This window comes from Cnephaeus nilssonii (genome assembly GCF_951640355.1).
Source record: "Cnephaeus nilssonii genome assembly, chromosome: 4".
Lineage (NCBI taxonomy): Eukaryota > Metazoa > Chordata > Mammalia > Chiroptera > Vespertilionidae > Cnephaeus > Cnephaeus nilssonii.
The window spans coordinates 72,502,122-72,509,234 of record NC_137075.1 but is presented as its reverse complement, the minus strand read 5'-3'; the positions used below and the strand labels follow the sequence as shown (position 1 = coordinate 72,509,234).

Here is a 7,113-nt window from a genome sequence, read left to right as displayed (position 1 = left end):
CACTTTTTGGCTATCATGAAAACGGTGCTATGAAAATTTATGTACGAGTTTTTGTGTGGACATAAGTTTTCATTACTCTTGGGTTTATACCTGCTTTGAAATTGCTGGGTCATATGGAGAACTCTATATTTAACCTTTAAGGAACTGCCAGACTGTTTTTAAAAATATATATTTTTATTATTGACTTCAGAGAGGAAGGGAGAGGGAGAGATAGAAACATCAATGATGAGAGAAAATCATTGATTGGCTGCCTCCTGTATGCCCCACACTGTATGCCCACAACCCAGGCATGTGCCCTGGTCGGGAATCGAATCATGACCTTCTGGTTCGTAGGTCGATGTCCAACCACTGAACCACGCCAGCTGGGCCAGACTGTTTTTTTAAAGCAGCTGCACTATTTTATACTCCTACCAGTGTGTAAGTATTCTGATTTTTTCACATTTTCAGAAACATTATCTACCGTTTTTAATATAGCTATCCTAGTGGATATGAGGTAGTATTCACCCACCCCCTGATTTAATTTTCCTGGTGGCTAATGATGTTGAGCATCTTTTCATATGCTTATTGGCCATGTGTCTATTTCTTTGGAGAAATGTCTATTCAAATCTGTTGCCCATTTTTAAATTAGGTTGTCAGTATATTTGTTATTTATTTTTACATATTTCTCTTTTTAAAGTAATAAACTTATGTGCTATTTTTAAAAACAATACTCATAAAATAAGGAATGCTTAGTCGATTTAATGGCTATGTCCTTAAACAGGAAATTAAATTGGTCTCTAAAAAATCCCTCTGAGAGTCAGTATATCCTCTGCAAGTAGCTAAATTCATTTTCAGATCAGGACGTTTTCGATGCTTCAGTTTCATCCCATATTGCAGTATCATATTCCCTCATCATATCAAACTCAAGCCATGGCTGACTCCACTTCTGAGCTTCTTTCATTTGCACTTTCTTCAGTTAAATAAAGATCAAATCTGATTCCTTTAATATTGGACTTTGGGTACTTCCTGCGTTTGGACCAGGGCTTAGACTTCATTTTTACTTCCAACTGATTAACAGGAACTTATTGGCTCCATTCTTGTACTATTGGTTTCATATTAATATCAAAAGTGCTGTGTCCAGGAAGGGCATTTCGTAAGCATAGCAAGCTGCCACCCAGTCAGTTTTCTAATTTGACTGCTTGGATCTCCTGGGTTCTGGGATTCTAAAATTCAAAGCCAACCTCGACCCTTTGTCCTCCAATAGTATTCCTCAGGATGAAAGCAGCGCCAAGTGCTTTTCCTGATCTCTGGATGCTAATCCCCAGGAACTGACTGGTTTTTCCATTGGCATATGGGTTGTAGTAACACAAGGAATGCTTCCAACATAGAACTCTGGAATGTGGAGTACTTTTCTCATTCCTTAACATTTCTTTCTGTTGGAAATTTCAGAGGATTTGTTCTTCCTCAAGAACCCGGTTTCCCGGTGCGGGAGGTGGCACTTGCCCACGATGACTGGTTTGGGAGGCAGCTGGAACACGCCAGGCTGGGGCGGTCCAGTGCTCTGCTGCCGGCCTGGCCCGCGGGTAGTGGGGGCAACCTAGTTCTGAGTCCCTTGGGTGCTCCTGCTACCAAGCCTCACTCCACTTACTGTCAGTGTATTTATTATTTAGTTGTGAGCGTTCTTTATTTATTCTAGATCCTAATCCGTATCAGGTATATGAGTTGCAAATATTTCCTCCCATTGTGTGGCCTACCTTATCCCTTTTGTGATAGTATCCTTTGAAGCACAAACATTTTTAATTTTGGTGAAGTCTAATTTATCTATTTTTTTTCTTTTGTTGCTTCCATTTTTGGTTTTATTCTAAGAAATCCAATTGCCTAATCCAAGGTCATGAAGATTTATGCCTATGTTTTCTTCCGAAGTTTATAATTTTTGCTCTTACATTTAGGTCTTTGATCTGTTTAATTTTTGTATGTGGTGTGAGATAGAGATCCAACTTCTTTCTTGTCCATGTAGGTATCCAATTGTCCTTGTCCCATTTATTGAAAAGAGTTTTCTTTATCTCATTGAATTGTCTTGGCACCCTTGTTGTAAATCAATTGAATGTAAATATAAAGGCTTATTTCTGGTAGAGAAATATGCTAATATTATATCTTGACTATATCTTCTCATTTATTGAGTTCTCTACCTCAGGAACCCTAATTATTTTAAGGCTAGGTCATCTTTGTCTTCTCTAATAGCTTTCATCTTCCTTTTATTGAACATTCATTCTTGTGTCTTATTGTATAACGGTAATTGAATTTTCAACAGTACCTATTTTGTACATGGCTCTAATTGATTACATAATAATAAGGATCCTCAATTTATTTCCTTAGATCTCTAACTCCTTTTGAAATTCTATTATTTTTTATCTTTTTTTTCATATTGAATTCATGTTTTTATTAAGTTGTTCTGTAGCAGAAAGCATTTGTGAGGAATTTTCCTCAGTTCCATGAGCTTTAGTTTCTTCTCAGTTGCATTCTTTTTCTTTACATCTTCTACATGCTGTATTATTCTTCCCACCTTGTTTGGTTTAGTTTTTTTTTTTTTTTTTTGGCTGTTGTATGTTTGCACAGTTGCCAGGCTGTTGTTTCTCTGCCTTCTGTCCATGCCTAATATTCTTGAGGGTCACTTCTCTGTGTTTTCCATTATAGTGGACGTCCATTTGTTTTTCTGACTCTGCTACGCTTGTGGCTTGAGGAGTTTATATCTCTTCTTCTGTGAGGAACTGAGAAGGTTGGGACAGCGTTCAGCTGTGGAAGAGTGTGTTCTCCATCAGCACCTGTCTTATTAGCATCCTCTCCTTCCTCTGAGATGGTATTAAGCATCCTTTACCAGTGACATGCGACTATTTGGGACACATCTATTCTTCCCTTGCGAGGTGTCTTTGGAGAGTTTCCTCAACTCAGTGTGAAGCCCTTGAGTCTTCCCTTCCATCTCAGAGAGTAAGCTCAGTGTTCACATTCCTTCATTTTCTCTCTAAAAGTTCTTCCTTTCCTCCTCAGTCAGAAGAGAAGAAAGGTAAGGGCCTCCATTCGGTTTGCTACCTTTGGGGGATTTAGTGAGGCATCTAAGGATTCCATTGACTCCACAGTCCTGTTTCTGGAAGTTAGGAGTGGGATAAGGATACTTTTATTGTGTATATTTCCACCTTGAGCCAGAATCTCTTCCTAAGTTTGAATTTCAAATATACAACCTCCATCAAGTGCACTGAAAGAAATTTGCTTTCCCCCCCCCCCCCCAATTACCACTGCCCAGTGCCTAATGTTAGTTTACCTGTTATCCTTGACAAGTGACTCTATATCTCTGCAGCTCTGCCGTGTTCAATCTTTGATGCTGTGTACCTCACTCACCTATCTTTCTGTTCTGTTACTACCATAGAAATGGAAGAATTAAAAAAAAAATCCTTGGCTTTTTGGTAGAAAACAACTCCCAGGTTGGGTCAAAGGTGAAAACGGGTCATGGTACTAGTTTAGAAACAGATGCTGTCACAATTCCTGGCTGCAGATGCTTACAGCTTTACTGTTGAACATTTTATGCTAATAGATTCTGTGGAACATACCCTTCATCTTTTAGTTTATCCTGCCAGAAACCAATCACTGTTTCACTAATAGAGAGATGTGGACAGGAAGCCGGGAAGGTTGGTCAACAACCTTAATTGCTCTAACCACTCACCCTTTAGTTGAGACATTGTTAGCTGAAGCAGCCTCCACCTCTGTTTGTCCTATGTAAATTTCTGTTATTTCCTAAGGGCTATGTGTAAATTTCTGTTATTTCCTGCCTAAGGTGTTTTCCCCATTCTATCTAATAAAAGAGTAATATGCAGATTGACCATCACTCCAACACACAATATGGCTGCCCCCATGTGGTCAAAGATCCTGCCCCCATGTGGACACAAGATGGCCACCACAAGATGGCCAGCAGGGGAGGGCAGTTGGGAGGCACCAGGCCTGCAAGGGAGGACAGTTGGAGGCAATCAACCCTGCAGGGGAGGGCAGTTAGGGGTGACCAGGCTGGCAGAGGAGGGAAGTTGGGGGCAAACAGGCTGGCAGGGGAGCAGTTAGGCATCAATCAGGCTGGCAGTGGAGTGGTTAGGGGGTGATCAGGCTGGCAGGCAGAAGTGGTTAGGGGCAATCAGGAAGGCAGGCAGGTGAGCAGTTGGGAGCCAGCAGTCCTGGATTGTGAGAGGGCAGTCGGACATCCCTCAAGGGGTCCCAGATTGGAGAGGGTATAGGCTGGGCTGAGGGACACCCTCCCGCCCTGTGCACGAATTTCATGCACCGGGCCTCTAGTAGCCTCAATAAAAAAGGATGGCAGGGCCAGAGCAGAGTAGTAGTTCTCCCACTAGAGTTGGACTACTGCCTGGCCCCCCATATCGCCAAATTGAATTTCTTCAAGTCTCTTTTCATTTGTGTGCGGCCCTTCTCCAGAACTCGAACTCTGAACTGGAACCCTGAACCACGCGGGACGTGGAAAGGGGACCCCACATCTGGCGCCTACCGAGGGACTTCTGGAGGAGAAGATATTTTTCGCCTAAGAGTGAAGGAAGGAAAAAAATTACACCGAGAAAAGGTGTGGAAAATTCACTGAAAAAAGGTGAGGCAAGTTCACTGCACGCAGAAGCCCACGGCCAGCTGCAGAGTCGCAATCTGTAAATAGGGCGGGAATGTCTTTTTCAGCCAGGCTAATGGGGAAGAATTAGGTTATAAATATAAAGTAAACTTTATTATAGACTTTTGGTTTGCATGCTTAAAGAATGTGGTTTCTTGTTCAAATTAAAATCTTAGTTTGTATTTGGAATTTAAAATCTGTAATAAGAAATGAAACTCCACTGCTGAAACCGTCTCTGGTGTGGAGAAATTCAAAGGTGGTAGGAGAGTGCAAGGCTATCTGCTCTCCTGCAATGAGATTACTTAAGGTTTCATTTAAAAATTATAATAGAACTCGCAGGGATATGCAAATCTTGGCCAAATTGGGTGTTAGTTATTACTTAGGAAAGCGAAAAAGAAAGAAAAAATTTGAGATCTGTCTATCTTTTAAGCATGAAAAGAAATTCGGCCAGATCTGTTGCTGAGGCTTCTCCCAAAGCAAGCAGGATGTGGGGAAAGGGAGACACGTGGAGATCCAATATGGAAGCCCACTCTCCCAGTATGCTAAGGAATGTGGTAATTTGCATTTGAATGGCTACATACTTCCTCCAAACTCATTTGGCAGCAAAAGATTTTTTTTTGGAAGTTTGCTTAATTATATAAATAATAAAGTTAAAGGTTTAGATATTTTGAAATGACAAAATGCTAAAAATTTGACTGGCCAGCTCTAAAAGTTTAAATTTGATATCTTAAGATAATTATAAAAAATATTATAATCTTTAAATCATATATGGATATATGTATATTTGATGGTTTTTTCCCCATGTTAAAATTTCAAGGCCTTAACAGAGATGATTCTTGGAAAGCTCCAAGGGCCCAGAGTAATACAAGAAATTTATTCTCTCTTCTTAAAGGAAATCTTTTAAAACAGATCTAATATACTTGAAATTGCATGGAAAGCCTTATCAAATAAAAATTAATAAATATATTTTAAATGTTATGAAGGTTTGACCTCTAAGAAGGGCAAAACGAAGTAACTAAATATTTCTAAATATTTCTTCCAGTTTGAAATTGAATTGCCATGGCTTGGAGCAAAGAATATCCTTACATGATATTATTCTACAATGTCATTATAATTTTTGATATTTTACAACAGCATATCCCAAACAAACTTACAAACGAATTTTTTGAATGTTTGGCAATAATATAAAAAGGACATGGAAGGATTTAATCCCCTTCCACTGTGTGGAAGGCCTCTTGGAAAGGCACTTGAGCATTCTATATTGGCTTCTCTTGCCCTTTTTGCCAAGAGGGACCCTCCCACAGCTATTACCTGAGCTTTCTGTTCATGCTGAGGTTGAAGCCTCATGGTGGCTGGTACCATGGATCTGTCTCTTGCCCAGTGGCGTGAGCTGGGCCCTCCCTGGAGAAGAAACCTGGGTTCCCCAAGATATGTGATCAGTGCTGGGGCCCTGCCAGCAGGTGAGGGGATCCCAAGGCAGGTGCTGGACATGGAGGCCATGGGGGCATAGGCTACCAAGGAGACAGAACTAAACCTCACATCACCCTGCTTGGCCCCTGAGGATGGCTGGTTAGCCAGAGACAGGTAAGATTCCTCAAGGAAGGAACAACCTAAGACAGGCACAGTCGCAGAGGGGCCATCAGGAGAGAACTTGGGGGTCAACAGAGGTGGGGCACAGATCCTCACTCCCCCAACATTGCAGGGGCTTGAACCTTCGCCCCTTCTGAGGGAGGTCTCCTGCCTCATGGCTGCTTTGCACTTCCCATGCCCAGCTCAGATCGGGACCCAGGTGACCGACAGAGACTTGTCCAGCTCAGATCGGGACCCAGGCAACAGAGACTTGGCTGACAGCAGCAGCCCTATATTTAAATCCAGTCTAATACCAGGAATACTTAAAGCTTTCTCAAGAATGCAAATAATCATTTGCATTAATATTTACAGGGTAAACTAAGAATACTGTTAGAGTATTAAATTTGACAGTAAAATAGTAGTCAAGTTTTCAGATTAATTTAAATTGGCTAATTGAAATAAGTGAATATTCAAGAAAATTTAATTATACTGACAAAAAGCTGTTTCTAAAGTATTAACTAAAATTTCATTTGGTAGTTCATTTCATGGTAAAATTGCTTAACATGCAATGAACCTAAAACAGTCATATTTTTGTACAAAAAATTAAAATGTAAAGTTATCAAGACTGCATTATAAAATTTTTCCAAAAGCCTCCTAATAATTAAATCAAAGAAAGGGGGAGGGAGGATAGTGGAAAAATATTATGTAAGGAAAAATATCCAGAAAAATTTTTTACTTTGAAAACTAATTTTCATTTGTAATACTAAGAGCAGGACACCTATGAAAAAACACACATGGTGTCAGAATAAGCCAAAGGAAAATCATTTGGGCAAAAATAAAAAGGATCCCAAGTAAAATTTATAGAAAAGATTCCTTTATTAACTTTTGGTCGAAAATATGTTTGTATATTTTCA

General features: G+C 40.1%; 1 pseudogene across 1 annotated transcript; it reads right to left on the bottom strand.

Moving 5' to 3' along the window:
- Nucleotides 1-835: 835 nt before the first annotated feature.
- On the bottom strand, nt 836-2,863 carry LOC307098290 (large ribosomal subunit protein bL19m-like; annotated as a pseudogene). The gene is made up of 2 exons: nt 2,855-2,863; nt 836-1,576 (listed from the first exon to the last, which is right to left on the bottom strand). The product of its transcript is annotated as a large ribosomal subunit protein bL19m-like (transcript).
- Between the last annotated feature and the right edge of the window lie 4,250 nt (nt 2,864-7,113).